Here is a 17,297-nt window from a genome sequence, read left to right on the forward strand (position 1 = left end):
TGGAAAAGGTTAACAGCACAAATAAGGTTGAAAAATGCTGTCCTAAACGGTTTAGAGCAGAGAATCTGGAAATACATTACATTTTGGGCTACAGACTAGAGGAGCGAGCACTGCTTGTGGGGATTCCCAAAGGCTATTTCTTACTAGAAAAACTGTTGAGATGGAGATTTGCTGGAGCTTCTTGCTGGGCTCCACTTTCACTCCCAGTTGTTGTGTGTCACCTAATTAAGCCTGGAGGGGATACATGTGTGTCTCACCATGCCAGTGTTCATGTACAACAGGTTCTACTTGAGATGAGAAGAGCCTTTCTGGCCATCTATCAGCAAGAATCAGCGAGGACACCTGAGGCATTCTGTGACTCCACACCATCGCAGTAACGAGCAGGCAAATGCCCTTGACGGAAGGAAGGGTCATTATTTTTCTGAACAGTTTCCCTACCCACATCACCAGCCAGTTTAACAAGCTGCTCCTTAGGCAGAAATCAGCCCAACAGAGACTTTAAGAAGCAAAAGTATAATTAAGAACTGTTAGATTTTGGATGCCCCTTTGCCATGTCACTGCTGACTTTGGAGTCTGCAACTAGTGGCAAAAAGCTTTCAGCAATGAAAACTTGAATGAAATAAAAATAAACAACACACCCTCCCCAAAAAAACCCAACCCAGCAATCACATATCAGGGGGTATCTCCCAAGGGAGTACGTTAGTGGCATCCTTTGACCTCTCTATAGCCTTGCACGTGGAAAGTTTCTGCAAAATCAACCTGCAACCTCTGAACACCAAGGAGCAGCAAGAATTCTGTATTGGAAAAAATTGTTAAAGCACTTGTTCTTGCTCAAACACTAAAATTGCAAAGTGTCTGCACTCAAGTAACTGCAGCCATGCAAATTAAGGTCATGCTTTGAACAAAACAGATTCCTCCTGTGCCTGCAAGTGACTTCTGTGTGCATTTGTAATGTCCCCATCGCTAAGGCATCTGTGCCACAAGCTAATAATGGAAATAAATAAATAATATTCCATAATAATGGACTAATGGAAAAGCTGCATGCATAGGCAGCTCTTATACTGAAGACTCTGTAAATTCAAACAGAGGCCACCTCTGGAAATTATGGAGACAGGGTCTTCAGTAGCCTAATCCTAAGCGCCATACTTTCAAAGAACAGCAGCCATTTGTGCAGTTGAACTTCTGGGACCTTAAAGTTCATCTAGTTCCAACCCCCCTGTCCTGGGCAGGGATACCTCTCACTAGACCAGGCTGCTCAAAGCCCCATCCAGCCTGGTCTTGAACATTTCTAGGGATGGGGCATACACTTCCAGGGGTGGGGTACAAAGAATACATCACATAAAGAATTTCCAAACCAGGGACAGTCTGCATGTATGGCAGCATATGATGTTGTTGTGGTTTAACCCCAGCCAGCAGCTAGGACCACACAGCTGCTCATGCAGTTCTCCCCCTTCCTTCCAGAAGAGCAGGAAAGGGAAAGGAAGGAGAAAAGGAGGGGAAAGGAAAAAAAAAACCTCATGGGTTGAGAAAAAGACATGTTAATAGAACAATAAGAGAAAAAGGAAAATAACAATAATAATAATTATTATTATTATAATGGTGAAAGAAAATACAAGATAAAGGAATACAACACAAGCTACTCTCACCACGCAGTGAATTCAGTGTATTGGTTGCCCAGCTTGTCCTGAGCAGTGATCATGAATTCCCACCCCCTGGCCAACCCCCATTTATATACCATGATGCCCATGGTAGGGAATATTCCATTGGCCATTCCGTTCTTCTGTCTATGCTTCTTCTCAGCTTCTATGGGAAGCTGAAAAAAGTCCTTGAATAGTACAACATCACTTAGCAACAACTAAAACAATATACATTATTGTCATTCCTTTCATACCACACAGGAAACACAACAACCACTAGAAAGAAAATTAACTCTATCCCAGTTGAAACCAGGACAGATGTATTTTGCACCATACAAATACAAATGGGGCACTTCTCTGAAATACAATTTCTGCTTTCATACATGCTCTGCTGTTAAACTGAAAAATTTAATTTAATTTTTTAAGCTTTTGAACGTAGAAGCTGTTACAAAAGTTAGAAAGGCATTTCCATAGGGTGTAAAGGGGTCACAGAGAAAGCTTGAGCCTGTTTTGAGAATTAGTTCAACAAAAGAAATCCTTACACATACTTGCCTACAAGTTTGCAAAGACAAATATCCAGATTTCTGCAAGGTCATTTCAGGCAAAGGATTGAAATGCATACTGTTTCTTTAGATATCCAAGTGTATATCCAGCAGAATTAGAATAAGAAAAACTGTTTGTTTTGTTTGCCTGGAATCTGACACCTTTAAAATGAACTTGCTAAAAACACTAGTTTCCATCTGCCAACTGCACCACAGCATATATATAGTGCTACAAGTGCAGAAGAGGTACGAAGTCCCTCAGAAAACCCATGCTATTTTGTTTAGGACATATTTTGATGATGTTTCCTACAAGTTTCCAAGTGATGGCTGGGTCAGAAAGCTCTGGCACAAAACAGCAAACAACTGGGTGTGGACTAGACAGTGTGTGGACAGGAGTCAGGCTAAGGACAGCGCTTGGGCCAGAAGCTCAAGGAAATAAGGCTCTAATTTCTAAAGCATCTGCACAATACTCCCCCTCAAGGAAAAAAAAAAAAAGGCCACTTAGTTACATTTTAAAAGAATTTATGACTAAGCTGGGAAGAAAAAAAAGCTAAATTATTACTTGCAATTTTGAGGAGGACATCATAGCAACTATGTTTAAAGGTCCAGTCCTGGTAGCCCACATGCATGTAAATTGTTCTGTACAGCTCAGTAGCACCCACATTCACAAATAAGGATATGTGGCTACAGACAGGCTTGCAGGTTTAAGCTGGTTGCTTTATTTGGGGCATAAATTTCCTCCAACTCATCAGAGAGCTGGAAATGTCCTGCTTCAAATAGAAACCAAGAACATAGTAGTTAATACATATTTGTAGGGCAGCTTGAAAACCTTATGAAAAAATGTTTTTTAAAATCTTTTTCCCCACTGAACAGCTCACAGAAGTGTGTCCCTGACAAAGGCCCGTAAGGGGCCAAACACTGGTTATTTGTTCTCTTTTGCTCTTTACAAATGAAGCAAAATACAGTTAATACATTATGCATGTCTTCGAGCATATTTTTATTTAGCCTGTTTTGGTTTCTAGCGCCTTGGGAACTTTCACTTTGTTTTGTTGTGCCTTGGGAACTTTGATTTTGTTTTTCTGGTTAATAATAAAATTGAAATATTAGGGCAGGACATCAACCAATCTTCAGCGCGTGAGATTTGTTTAAGTTTCAATGAAACAGCCTCTCAACGTCCCTTTTCCATTCCCTTATCTTATCAGTCACCAAACCACTCTCAACAAGCTGGTCTGTCACAGGAGCAGCGCGGGCCAGTTGCTATTAGTCATTTCATTTCCCGTTAAGATGATCTGTTGTTTCACCCGCAGGAATAAGATAGACTTTTTCCAGTAACATGCTATAGTGCCTCAGTACTGTGCAGTTTGGTAGAGAAACGACTCTGTGCCTTACATTTTTAGAATTACCATTAAGGTAGTGTTTAAAGCAGGCAGGCACATTAAACAAGCAAAAGACAATCCTCTGCCACGAGGAATTTAGTCCTATTGCAGAAGTGACAGAGTGAGAGAGAACAGGAAAGCCTAGGGGAGAAAGAAAGGGAAGAGAGGACAATTGTCATGAGATTAGACAGTTAATTACAGTCATTACATTCACATCTTGATACTACTTTTTTATTTCATTTTGGGATGGGGTGTATCTTTTGGCATGTAGCAGCAATTTGTGTTCCCCTGGGAATGTAAGAGGAAGGTGAGGAATATGAAGAGATTAAAGAAATTAGGACAAAAGAGGTGGGAAGCAGGGTGGTGGTTAAAGGGCTTTGATGGGACTGAAAGGCAAGTTCAGGCTAAGTGACAAACTCAGCAGTGTAAGTGACTCACAGCAGAGTGAGGCAGAGAGGGAAAAAAGCCGTTAGAAATGAAGATTTGCAAGGGCAGGAATACAGGAATGAGTGGTCCCACGGGCAGGTATGAGGGGTGGGCTTTCCTATGGCAGCACTCATCTCTATCCTGCTCTACCCTACTGGCTGGAGGGCAGCATCCATACACCACCACTACAATAAATAGGTATTCTTGAGATGCTAATTTCCCCCTTCCTCTTATCCCAAGGGGATATCCTTAGTCAGTCCCTATGTGTCCCAAAAGACTTCCAACCTGGGGTAAAGAGGAAAAGTGCCTAAATGGACACCCTCCTGGAGGGTCACTTTATTTTTCTGAAGGATGCACAGAAATTGTCAGTCTGTTTGTATATCTCAAGACAACAATCTCCGAATGTGCTGCCTCCTTCTTATATGGCTGCAAGACAATGTGGACTGAGCCAGCCCTGTTCCTGGCTCTTCAAAGGCTTTAAATCCTACAGGTCCTATGCAGCAAAACAAGTTACTCTATAACTCTTAGCGGAGAGACTGTCCCAGTCCTTCAAAAGGTGGTGGAAGACTCTTCCAGGATGTCATCCTCCTCTGTCCTCTTCTTTGAACACCAAATCAACGGCAGCTCCTCTATTGTGAATAGCACCCAGGGGTGCAAATGATCTGTTATGAAGCAGATCTCCTGTAGGGCCTCTCCTATATGTGACCTACTCACAACAAAGCTTTCCTCCTTCCTACCCCTGATTCTATTGGTCTGGTGGTGATTTTGTGGTGGGTTTTTTTTTTTTTTTTCATTTGGTAGGGGTTTGTTTGTTTATTTAAGGGCCTGGTGGGACCCTGAAAAGGTGCAAATTAAGTGCTGAAGAGAAGCTTCTCAGCTGCAAGCTGAAGGGAGTGCCTGGTTGCCCAGGTGAGGGAGAAAGGAAGGGCTTCAGTGTCTCGCAATTAAACTGTCTAGTCCTGCCAGTCCCTACCCTCCCCCTTTCCCTGCACTCCTCCCAGCCGTACTCAGTGGTACAGTCGTAATCTTACTGTGAGCATCTCCCGGACACAGCTAACAAACCTGGGAATCACACTCTGGCAGGCATGGTTCCTCCTGCGAGCAGGAACCTTCCTGGCTCACAGCCTGGGAATGAGCTGAAAAGGGCTGACAAGCTGGTACGGAAACCCTCAGTCACAATTGCCACTGGCAACTCGGTATCCCTCCTCTGATACAGCTTCCCAGGATACCTCATACGGTTTCTACAAGATCCATAGCCAATTCAAGAGGCAATTGCTAAAGACGGACTGAAATGCAAGCCTCTGAATTGCCTTTTAGGTGACATTACTTGTTCTTGGGTCTGATAATGCTCAGCAGCACGGATTGCAAATGCTGCTGGCTGAGATCAGGCTGGTAAACCCAGATCCGAAAGACAGCTGGCAGAATTGCTCGGGTTAACTCCAGGCTGCCCACCACAGTGTGGACCTTCAAGTGGGGATTGCAAGTGTCTGTCAGGCATAGAGCAACGGCAAAAAGGAAAAAAAAATATTGGGAGACCTTGGTAGAAAAATGCACCTTTTGGTGGCCCTGAAAAAAAATGCCTTTTGGCTTTTTTAGTCCTAAATCTTACTGGTGACATGAGCTTTTTGAGACTAAAAGGTATAAGCTGTCTGACCAACAGCCCTGAAGCTGACACCATCACAGAGACATCAGCTGGCTGCCCTCTAAAAGAGCCAGCCAGGACTTGACTGGCAACCTGGGGCAGCATCAGCTCTTCAAACTACTGCTGCTGCGGTCACTGCTGCAGCAAAGCATGGGACAACGTCGCTAATAGCTGGGCTGCCAAGAGCTGATTTTGTGCTTTGTGGTGCTGGCTACAAAATGAAAAATCTCAGGATGCTTTTCTGCCACTCCTCTTCCACTAAAGACAGTGTTTTTTAATCAAACAAAAATGGTGTAGTCAGTATTAGACTACTCATCTGGCCAAAAACCTATATCCACCCTTAGATAAAAGTTTCTCACCTGCCCCAGCTTCCCCGATAGCTTAAAGGAAGTCCTTCAGGGAAACAGCCAGCCTTTTCCACTTTCCTTTCCTGCTGAACCCAGCATCTGGCATCTGGACGGATTCCCTCTCCCCTTTGCTACTAACTGGGATTTCATTTTCCTTAGTCCTCCAATACAGGCTTTTGGAAGTCTACTTCACCGTACTCACAAGAGGCTTTCCCCAGCTAAGGAGGCATGAGATACATCAAGCACCTCAGCGTTTGGTACACAGCCTCAGCACAAGCCCTTCCAACTCCAGGCGAGCTGCCATGGTCACAAGGACAGGGAATGAAAGTTGCTCATTTGCATCAGTGTACCACTGCACTGATAGCATTAGCTCTGTCTCTTAATGAGTCTAATGAGCCTGGGAATGGCAGCACTGGAGTGGCACACCCTGCCATGGAGACACTATTCCAGGTTGGAAAAGAACCCGAGTGGTTGCGACTCATCTTTACTCTGCTGCTATACTTCGGATGGACAAGCCCAAAGGTGAGCCCAGAATTAACTGCCCTGGCTCTGCCATTCTTCCAGTTCCTCCCTTGCGCCGCAATTGTAGTCCCTTGCCTTAGTGGAATAGAACCCAATTCAACCTTTCCAGGCGATTCTACCAGGGGAGAAGAAAACCCTGTTAAAAAGTGATAATCCATAAAACACTCCTGTGTATTACACTTTCATCAGCTTTAACTTCACACACTTGGTACTTCTCAGCATCCTCATTTCAAGCAAGGAACAGAGCCATCACATGCTTATGCGAATAAACCACATGTAATATCCTCTTCCTCCCTGCTGTCTTTTCTCTCTGGGGTCCATATATTAGAAAAGGTGTTCTCTAAATGGTGTTTAGAAAAGCTTCCAACTATTTCTGTTTGCTTTTTCTTTATCACTGTGCTGAGGTTGCACCCAGCTGATACAGAGGTTCAGTTTTTCCAGCTGGGAATCAGACCAAGACAGAGCAGTAGAAGCAGCAGAAGCAGCAGTCAGATCCCACTGGCAAGACACAGACTTTCAAAGCTGTTGTGAGTATGAACTCATTTAAAAATCATTTAAGAGCCATTTAAATTAATTACAAAAAAGAGTAAGAAGGCTTACCTTGCTAACAGCTTTAGGGCCTGTACTATATCTCATCTCTCAGCCTGGATCCCAGATGGTCAGAGCACCAAATTGCTATTTGAGTTTTAATTATTCTTGTTATTATATTCAAGATATGTCTGGAGACAAATTATGAAGCTCCTTATGACTGGCCAGGAAGTAGGCACACATAAAGACCATCAAAAGGCCTTGTCATACCTTGCATTGTGGCAAAGCTCAGGTCACCAAACTGTCCCATGCAGATCTGTCATGATTAGAAAAGCTGCAGGCAAACACAGCATCCAAAAAGTCTTTGCCCAGTTAATATCCATGCATCAGAGATGCTTGTGGGTTTCTGGGATCTGTGTTCACTTGCAGCACTTTTCAAATACTTGCAGAGGTTCTCAAGCTGGCCAGCTACGGCCTTGGGTGAAGCTGATTATTGAGCTAATTAGATGTGCCGGCTTGAGTCTTAGTACCATTCTACTTCACTTCACCCATAAAGATCAAACTAAGTGCAGAAAGAGTGTCCTGCAGATGGCTGGTTCCTGGCGTTCCTCAGTTCCACAATCTTCATCCCACACTCACAACCACAGCATCGAGACCATTCATGCACCACAATGGGAGTCCTAAACTTGCTCCAGGGTACAACAGGGCCAGCAAAATCAGTCACCCCTGATGAAACAGCAGCTTGAACTGTCAGTCTCAGGCAGGGGCAAGCAAACCAGCAGACAGGCACCCACATCACAATCTTCTTTTGCTGGTACATCGGAGGTATTTCAGTTGCCTTTGCCATATTATTAATTCATGCCCTCTCCACGCATCATTGCCTCACTTAGAGTCGCACAGAACCTAAACATATATTAAAAACACTATCACTGCATAAACAGCTCATTAAAATGGATTTAAAATGGGGTCTATAAAACTAAAATAAACAAATCTAAACCAAGGGTAGAATGCCCTTAAAATTAGAGATTTATGCTTGACTGGAGAAAACAAACGAGTGACTTCTCTCATTTCAGCCCTACAGATGTGCCTACCCAACTGTATATCCTGTAACAACTTAAAAGGCAGATCCAATGTGATTCCTCCGCAGGCAAACGCTAATCTCTTTACCTTCACAGACAACTGAAAATAAATGGAAGTTGAATATTTGCTAGTTTAGCTAGATTATTCCAAACAGACTCTATTTTCTCTAATTCCACAAAATAGATCCCTTTAAGGATATGCTTATGTGCTCAGCGGTTGTCCTGTGCTTCATCTGCCCATTATCTGAGCTGCAAAGGCAGAGGCAGAGGCAGCTCCACTGAGCTCCACTGTATATAAAAGACCGGTTCAATACCTTATGGTAAGACTGTCCACGCTAAGAAAGCCTGCCTTGAGGAAACCGATTTTTGTAACTCAGTGGGCATACATATATTACTAAAAAAGCCTCTGAGACCATGTTTCAGCTTTAGTGCAACTGAAGCGACCTGGATTTTACAGCAGCCTTCACCTCAAAATGCACAGATGAAGAAGCATTTTGAAGGGCTCGGGATATCACAATAAGACAAGAGACTGACCTGCTCCTCTGCCCAAGAGGAATGCTAATACAGGATTTGATTTTCTGGCAGTATTTTAAAAAATATTTGTAACTAGACTTACAGATCACAATTAACAGCTAAGTGGCCTAGCCAAAATAAAGATAGACCATTTAATGCAGCAAATTCAATATTATATCTAGTGCTTTGGAAATCTTCCCTTCTGTCTGTCAGCCAGGGTCAATGTCTGCCTATTCATCTTTTTAGAACAATAAACACACGAGTTCTAAGCATCATATTATATTATTATGGGACTGGCTATCAAAAGGTATGCGGCAACAATAAAAACTCAAGCGGATTTTGACTGCTTAATATGCTTGAGATCCAGCACTTTCCAGCTTAATGCATTATTAGTTTCAACATCTAATTTTCAGGGGACATGAAATGTTTAAACCCAAGTGGAAGAGAAAATGAACTGGTCCAAACAGCATTTTGATTTTGAACAGCAGTTTAAAATAACAGGTTTTCCATTCTAATCTATAATATCTAATGCACAATATCCACAACTCTGAGACAAACTCCTGCATTTTGCCTTCCACTTTTTATTCATTATCCCATTTTGGAAAGGATGCATCACAGAAATCTTTTCTTTAGTGTTTTAAGAAATAAACCATTTTTCAGTCATTTTAATAGGGCTGCAATGAGAGCCAAATTTCACAGCATCCATGACATGAGAAATTGCCATTTGATTCCTCCCATTTTTTTTAAAACCTTTTGAAAACGGAGACCCTTAGCAAACCACAGTTCTTCCCATTTGAGCGTGAGACACCAAACATAAGGAGAGAAGGGCCAGGAGTTTCCCAGCTCTGTAGCTCTGGTGTGATTCACAAGGGGAATTTTACGCCTCCTTCTAAACAGATGTCATGGCAGAAGAAGCAGACACACCCTCGGCAGATGGGTCTTCAAATGTCTTGATGCTGACAAAACATTTTTCCATTAAAATTTATGTCCAGAATGACCCACTTCCATTTCTCATACAACTGATGCAGTGTCCCAGCAAGGGCTGTTCATCTTTTCCCTTAACTGTTGTCAGCTTTGCAGAACTGAAAAAACGTTTGTTAGGCCAACAGGAGCTCAGCAGTGATCCACCAGTTCAGTGCTCTTCCCAGAAAAAATTCTTCGAACACTGCTACCATAGAAATGGGTGTTTTCACATTTGTGTACTGTTTTCATTCTGAACTAAATGTGCCAGATAACAGAGGAATATCTCTTACCATAGTTGGCGCTTTCATTAGAAAATACACTACTCTCAACATCATGAGCATTTTCTCCCAAATGGTGCCTTTTGGTTTTGTGGTTTTTCATGGGAGACCTAAACAAAACTACTCTTGGTTAGAGACACTCTTAGAAACCTGCCAACAAGTCTCCTCAAGTCCTGTAGTATCAAGTACATGGCACAGAACTAACACTGCTGCTGGTGAAAAGGGCAGTGATCCCATGGATGTCAGTGGTGTTTCATTCTTTCCCCATGGAAGAGAAGCTGGCAAGTGGTGGAGACACCAAACAAGTGCATTGCCATCATTTTCTTGGTCTGCCGTGTCCGCCTTCCAACTTTAGCACAGGAGTTTATCCAGTTTTGGAGGTGGCCGGTGTTTATAGTATTGACTTAGCACACCATGGAAAAGCAACAACCACAGTACATGTAGTAACTGTGCTGCAATGTCTACCTCAACCTCTCACAAACTTAATCCACTCTAGCTGCTGTCTTCAGAAGAGCTGAGACCTCACAGCGCAGCTCGTATGTAAAAATTTCATGAGGTTCTTTCAGTTGATAAAATAGCATCACAAAAAATAGATTGCTTCTGGCTGCCTGCGGATATTTTGACAACAAAATGGAAAAGAATATCCTTCAGCCCACCTGTGAGTGACCTGCATTTGCTCTGTTGATAACAGCCTATGTCTCCTGCCATTCTTGCAGAGCTTGAGAAGATTTGTACCACTCTTACTGCAACCTGAGTAGCATGAGTTAAAAACCATCAACTTTATCATCAAACCAATCTGCTTTTAGCCTCTGTGTGTGCCAAACCACATGCTTGGTAGTACGATCTTCAGTGTACTGAGCTAATTAGAAGCTGATGCTTCTTCTCTACAGCTTCAATTAAGAGAAAACTCATATTCTACCAGATAAAGGTAACTACTGGGGGAGGGCGAACAAAACAAAACAAAAATTCACCTGTAAGAACTGTAGTAGAAGTTATTCAAAAATTATGTTCTCAATTGGTAGAAAACCCCCAAATATCCAGAAAATTGTGATCAACTTCTACTTCATGTAATACATTTGCTGCATTATCTACTGGCTAGGTCTTTGATGTTCTGAAAAACACCAGTGACTGTCAAAATTAAATCCTCTCTAGTTATTCAGCTGCATAGCTCAACTAATATTTCACACAATACCATCAGTATGAAAGCCCACTGATTCTCCGACCTGCTAGTATAATTGGATTAAAATTATTATTTTTGAAGTGAACTATAGCTTGAAGTTTGGTATATCGCGAGGGTTTCCATCCTTCCCTTCAGTCAGCAAACAGCTCCGCCGCACGGCCCAAGGAACATTTGTCTTTTGTGACAAAGCCACATCCACATTATAATCTTGCATAGTAATCTCACATGATGTCAGAAGTGCTGCTTTACGTCTGGGGAATAATTTGTCTGGATAAGTAGGAACCATAAAGCAATATGGAGAAACATTTTGCCAAGGACAAATGTCTTCTTGTGGATTTTTTTAGACTAGTACTAATTACGTCCGTGTTCTTTTCTCCCATGGCCCCAAAAGAGGAGTTTTAAATGATGTTATGAGGTTGAAGCATTTGTGTTCATACGAAGGAAGTCAGAAGCTGCTGTTTCGCATCTGCTGGTTTTCATTTTGTGGTTTCCAATCCCAGGGCTTCTCGACAACTGTGCAGCACCCAGCCCCTCCTGCTTTCCCTTCCCTTCCTCTCTACCAAAAATAGGGAAAAAGCCAACCCACATCAATCCATGTTAAAATATATTTCACTTGCACTACTTTGCAAATACTCCTTAACATTTTGAAAGCTCTTTAAAAATTTAAAAATTTCGTGCCTTTATTTTTTCTTTTCCAATAAGCCCTTTGAAGACAATATGCTGAAATGTACAGTTATTTTTTAAACAGCCCTCTGTTATTGGTGGTAAATATTTAAACAGTGTCTTTTGCCAGAACCTCTGCCACCGTGAAATGCCTGGCTCCTCTCCATAGGGTTTACTGCCTCACCCACAAATGCTGTGAATTTGGAATTATTAATAATAATAAGGGGAATAAAAGGAATAAAATAAAGGGGGAGGGAATAAAAGGAAGTTATATAATTTATAAGTTAAACAGTAAACATGCAAGATCAGTATCGCTTATGGTATAGCTAGCATCCTTCAGCATGACTCACATTAATCCAATACGGACCATACACAGTACTTTCATCTTGAAGAAGCTACAGCATCTTGCAGTCCTAACAACTTTTATAGCATGTCCTTGAAGTGTCCTGTTCCTTTCATCACTGCTGGGAAAATATCACAATCCCTTTACTTTTTCTACCCATAATGATAGGGTGAGCAGCGCTGAGAAAAAAAAAATGCAATCACGGTAACAGAGGAAGAAAACATGATTCATGGGCATAGAAAGTAAATCACTAGGAAAGCCTGTCTTGTCCTCCTTTTTATTTTGCTCATAGGTCAAGCAATCTTAATGAAGCCTCCTCCACATGCGCTTTATTGTTTGCTCTTATACAGAGCACGGTTATTTCAAACTCCTTAGTTATTTTTTAAAGCTATACTGAAAGTCCTGCATGGGTTCTACTGGTTGTTTGCTGAAGAACTGCCACAAGTATCAAAGCTAGAGGACCACACCATGATCTGCTCTGTGATTTACCTGCCGGTATCAGGTAAAGTTGCTGGTGGGAAACCATGAATGATGATTACTCCCCTCTGAGGAATCCATGGCAGATGGGGAAAGGTCTTGCTATCTAACTGCCTAACTTCCCTCTGACTTCCTGCATACAAATGAAGAGTGTTAGCTGCCCACAATTTTATCTGTTTACCTGAATAAAGGTGATAAATTATCCTATTGCTTCTTCATACACAAATTTGAAGCTAGATTGAAGTCAGGTCAAGAATCTGCTTCACCGAGTCTTCCTTGCTACAGGGACCCTTATCTAATAGGAGAAGCAGAGGAGAAAAAGCCTTTGGGCAATGGGGAGGAATGGAGAGAAGGAAGAACAAAGGTGCATTTGCAGCAGGGAGACGTTACTGCGCTAGCTTAATCTGTCTTTCCTGGCTGGTAACGGTTGTTGAAACAAAGTAAATACAGATATCAGTGTGACAGCAGCCAAAATACGTTCCTAGGATCTCTGACCAGCTGAGCTGAAGTCTCTGCCATTGCATCTTCATCACTACCTGGGGTTCCCCAAACCAGCTAGACATAGTTGCTAGCCTGGAGAAAGTTGCCATTAAGTGCAGAGCAGATTTACACAGTGCCTGGCAGGCGATCTACCACTTTTCCTACGTTTCCTCTGGCCTTTTTCTCCAACTCTTGGCAGACTCGTTCCACCTGCTCTTCCTGCTTTGCTCCATGCTATTCTTTTCTACTTTACCCCTCATTTTCTCTTTCCTTTTGAGTGACCTTTCTCTCTTCTTTCCTCTTCTGCTACTCCTCCCTCACAGCATAACGGTGATGAAGATGAAACAAATGCTGCATCTGAACATCATTTACAAACTCGTTCCCTCCTTCACTCTACTGACAAGGCTAGAGCCCAGCCCCTTCCCCTCCTCACCACCCCAAACACTTGTTCTTCTCCTTTTAGAAAAAAAGGTCCTCCCAGACAGTCTCAAATTCCTGAGACACTAGTATTGACTGGGGAATCCACTTACAGCCTTATACAAACAGATCAGCAAAGAAACGTGGGATATTGAAACACAAATCACTAACACTGATCAGTCGGCAATTTTTTCAGACCATAGCAGAGATAATTCAGAGTTCCCAAAAATAAGAGTTCAGTATGGAAATCTAGCCATGATGCAAATTTAGGTCAAATCTCATCCCAAAATAGGCATATGTTTCCCACTGAGTCACAGAGGATGGAAAAAACCCTCAAGTTTTAACTTTGTTTAATACTCCGAACACGGGTACTCTAATAATGACCAGCAAGACCTTTTTGCCTGATGTCCAAAGCAAATGAGCAGTGGGGATTCTCTGCTGGAAACCCTGTCTTTGTTCGACATCTTCTCCAGGAATGTCGAACTTCTGAGGCTCGTGCAAGGCGTGTAATAGAAATAGTTTATACTAACCCAGAAGATTTATGAGGTGAATGGACTCAGTAAAACCCCTAACAGCTGAAGCTGAATTGCTTAAGTCTATTGATTTTACGCAGACCTATGGTGGTGAAATTCCTATAGAAGTTACAGTACTCAATGCTATTTTTTCTTTTATATTTTTTCCTGTTTATGGAGCCATCCATGGAAGATGGGCAGGTATGGTCCATTAATTTTTACTTTACTTTTTTTCTGAAATATGTGTTAATTATAAAAAAAAAAACCCTTAACTCCAGATTTATCTGGCTGTTTTGAAAAGTAGATGTGGAACTAAAAGAACAGCATGCCCTTCTACGGTATCTTCAGGCACGGTCCTAGTGAACTGAGTTTCCTCGTGTCTATTCAGTCCATCTCCAACCTGAGCACCAGGAAGAAATTCAAAACAATGACTTCTTCCTCCCATCCACAGAATCTACCTTAATTTGTACAATGTTACTGAAAAAAATAGTATTTTCACGTATTTCTCTTTTAGAGAAAAACCTTGCAACATCTTTTTAAGACATGCAACTATAGAAGTGACCTGATACAAATATATGCCAGAACACTAATAACAGAGAGAGTTACAGTGGCAGCTACTCAGCCAATATCAGTTACATTAACAGGAATAGACCATTGTGGTAATTCTCCAGAATTCTGTTATAAAGCTCATTGGCATTTAGAACCATTTAAAGATATTTATTTGCTAATAAATAGAATGCTTTCTTTATAAATCCTGCAAAATTTCCAACAGCAGTAGACAAGCAACACATCTGTTTTCTTTGAACCTGTAAAAATCAGATGCCTTAAGGTAAATAATTGCATCTCTAGGTTTTTTTGTCAAATCTTCCTGTAATCGTGAGACTGAATGAATATCTGCTTCATATAACCCTGCAACTACATTTCAAATAAACACTCAGTGACATCTCTTGCCAAGTCTCTTCAGACTATTAAGGACACACCAAGTATTTCTGGACTTCTTTGGAAAGGAAAGATGTGGGTGACACACCCAGAATCACCGAGGGCTTGCATCATTGCTCTGAGCACATTTCCATCACCTCTGGAAAAGCTGAGTTTGTTTGTTGCTATTTCTTTATCTGTCAAGTCCCTGCTTGTTCCATTTTTGGCAAAAAGGAGTTTTACAGCACACAGGCTTTTGCAGACAGGATTCTTCTTGCTTAAAACTTACTTTCAACTATATTTCATTGGAGAGTCTTAGCCACTTTCTAAACTCCTGCCATCAGCAGGGACCATGCTTTAACAATCAGCTACTATTCACTTTGCAAAACAAGAATGTTTCCAGCAGCATGAAGCTCTGCCCAGAGTCTTACAGGCTCAACCTCTGGCACTTACCTACTTCTTGTTGAGATCTGCACCAATGCAGTATGTCTTTCCAGCTCATTATGTCAGATTACAATGGACAGAATGCAAGTCGTTTCAAGTTTTACAAAGATTTTAGCATGATTTTTCCATTTAATTTCTTTTATTCTCCTTATGCATTTTTAAGAAATTGTATTTCTTAGGTAGGGTGGGTCTAAGAAACCCTAGAAACCCAGCTTGCTTTCTATAACTGCCTGCAGGCAGCTGGAATGGGTGCCAATTGCATTTGGAGGTATTGTTATAGGCACCAACAGGTTCCGAGAGAATGGGGCCCGCATCCAGTCAAAGCAAGGGGCTCTTGGGAGAAAGAATGCTATTTTTCCATCCTCAGAAAAACTCCAGCTCCCTGGTCTCCTTGCTGTGTAATGCTACTCCTGCCATTTCTTACAGCTCCGGGGTTCCTTTCACACCCTGTCCCACACTCTTCCTGAGCTGTGGGTTCAGGATTTCATTTCAATCCGCTTGTGCTCTCTTCCTTAAAAGTATCATTAAAGAACCTACGTGGGAGAAGCCCTATTTAAATCCATCTATGTTCAACAATGGCAATAAAAATGATTGCACGGTTAAGCTTATAGAAAGCCAAGCACAAGACCTGGGCCAGTATTCTTTTAATCAAATAATTGCTATTCAGGCAAGACTTTCTGTGCAACAATTATTTCTTTTAAAAAGCCAAAAAATACTTGAATGAACTCAAGCACTTGAATGACTTTATTTAATGCCCATCATAATATTATATTATAAATATATTGGAATATTTCTTTAGCTTTGTATATGTTTTCTTTTCTAGTCATACCACTAGAAAAATAATACCACGCTCCGGGATAAAAGAAAAACACTGTTATTGGAAAGAAGCTTCTTCTTTAGCTTGCCAAGCAGCTACCAGCCTTCCAAGCAGCAGAAACGGCATACAGTAGGGTTGCTATACAACATAATCAGTGGGACTTGGAGAATTGCTTTGCCATTTCCAAACATATAATGACTGTTCTGAAACGACCGTGTTTTGCATGAGGAGGATTTGAAGGGAAGCAGGTGGCTACTAACAACAGTAAACATCGTGCTGCTGTTAGGCATGTTGTAGGAGGAGGGCAAGGGCCTGATGGCAGAGCACTTCATTTGCTCACGACCATCTCAGACAGGGACTTGCCGGGGGAAAAGACAGCTCTGCTGTGACACGTTATCAGTCCACTGAAACTCCAGTCTCCAAAGGTTTTTACTTTTTTAAAATATGGTAATAACTATCTGGCCAGATTGATTTCTTCTTTCCCCCTGATGATTTCATTGTAATAAAATTTCACACGGAGCGGTGCTACGTGGGAAGGGTCACCAAAGACTTTTGTAAGAGCGCGCTGTTAAAATTCAGGCACTACAGAGGAAACAAAAGGAGAGAGAAAGAGAAGGAAGGAAGGAAGGAAGGAAGGAAGGAAGGAAGGAAGGAAGGAAGGAAGGAAGGAAGGAAGAATTTGAGGTTATTTACTTGTCTTTAAGAGGCTTGGATTACTTTCTGAGTATAATGAAATTCATCATACCATCTAGACATGACAGTGTCTATGCTTCATCAAAATATCTGTAAACAGCAGCCTCTTTTATCTATAGAATGGATCAAATTCTACTCACCACGAGATAATTTCAAAAGATTTTCCAGAATGAGGATGCTCTCAGACTCCACAAAATACAGCATGCCTGCTCTGCTCGCATTTCAAATTAACCAGTCTAAATGCTATCAATAAAATCAAATATATATACACAAACATATGTATTCCCTTTGGGAAGAAAGAATTGCAGCAGCCCAGCTGCATACCTCTGAGAGGGTATTTCCTGGCAAAATCCCCCTACTTTTAACTCCCACCACCAAAACCCTGCCCTCTCCAAAGGGAAGGACTGCAGGGTTGGGAAGTAATTCACAAAGAAAGTCAATCACTTTATTGGCAGGAGGTGAGCTGTGTGCTCTCCTCTTCCACCAACACACCGATGTGG

Source organism: Numenius arquata, chromosome 1 (genome assembly GCF_964106895.1).
Source record: "Numenius arquata chromosome 1, bNumArq3.hap1.1, whole genome shotgun sequence".
Taxonomy (NCBI): domain Eukaryota; kingdom Metazoa; phylum Chordata; class Aves; order Charadriiformes; family Scolopacidae; genus Numenius; species Numenius arquata.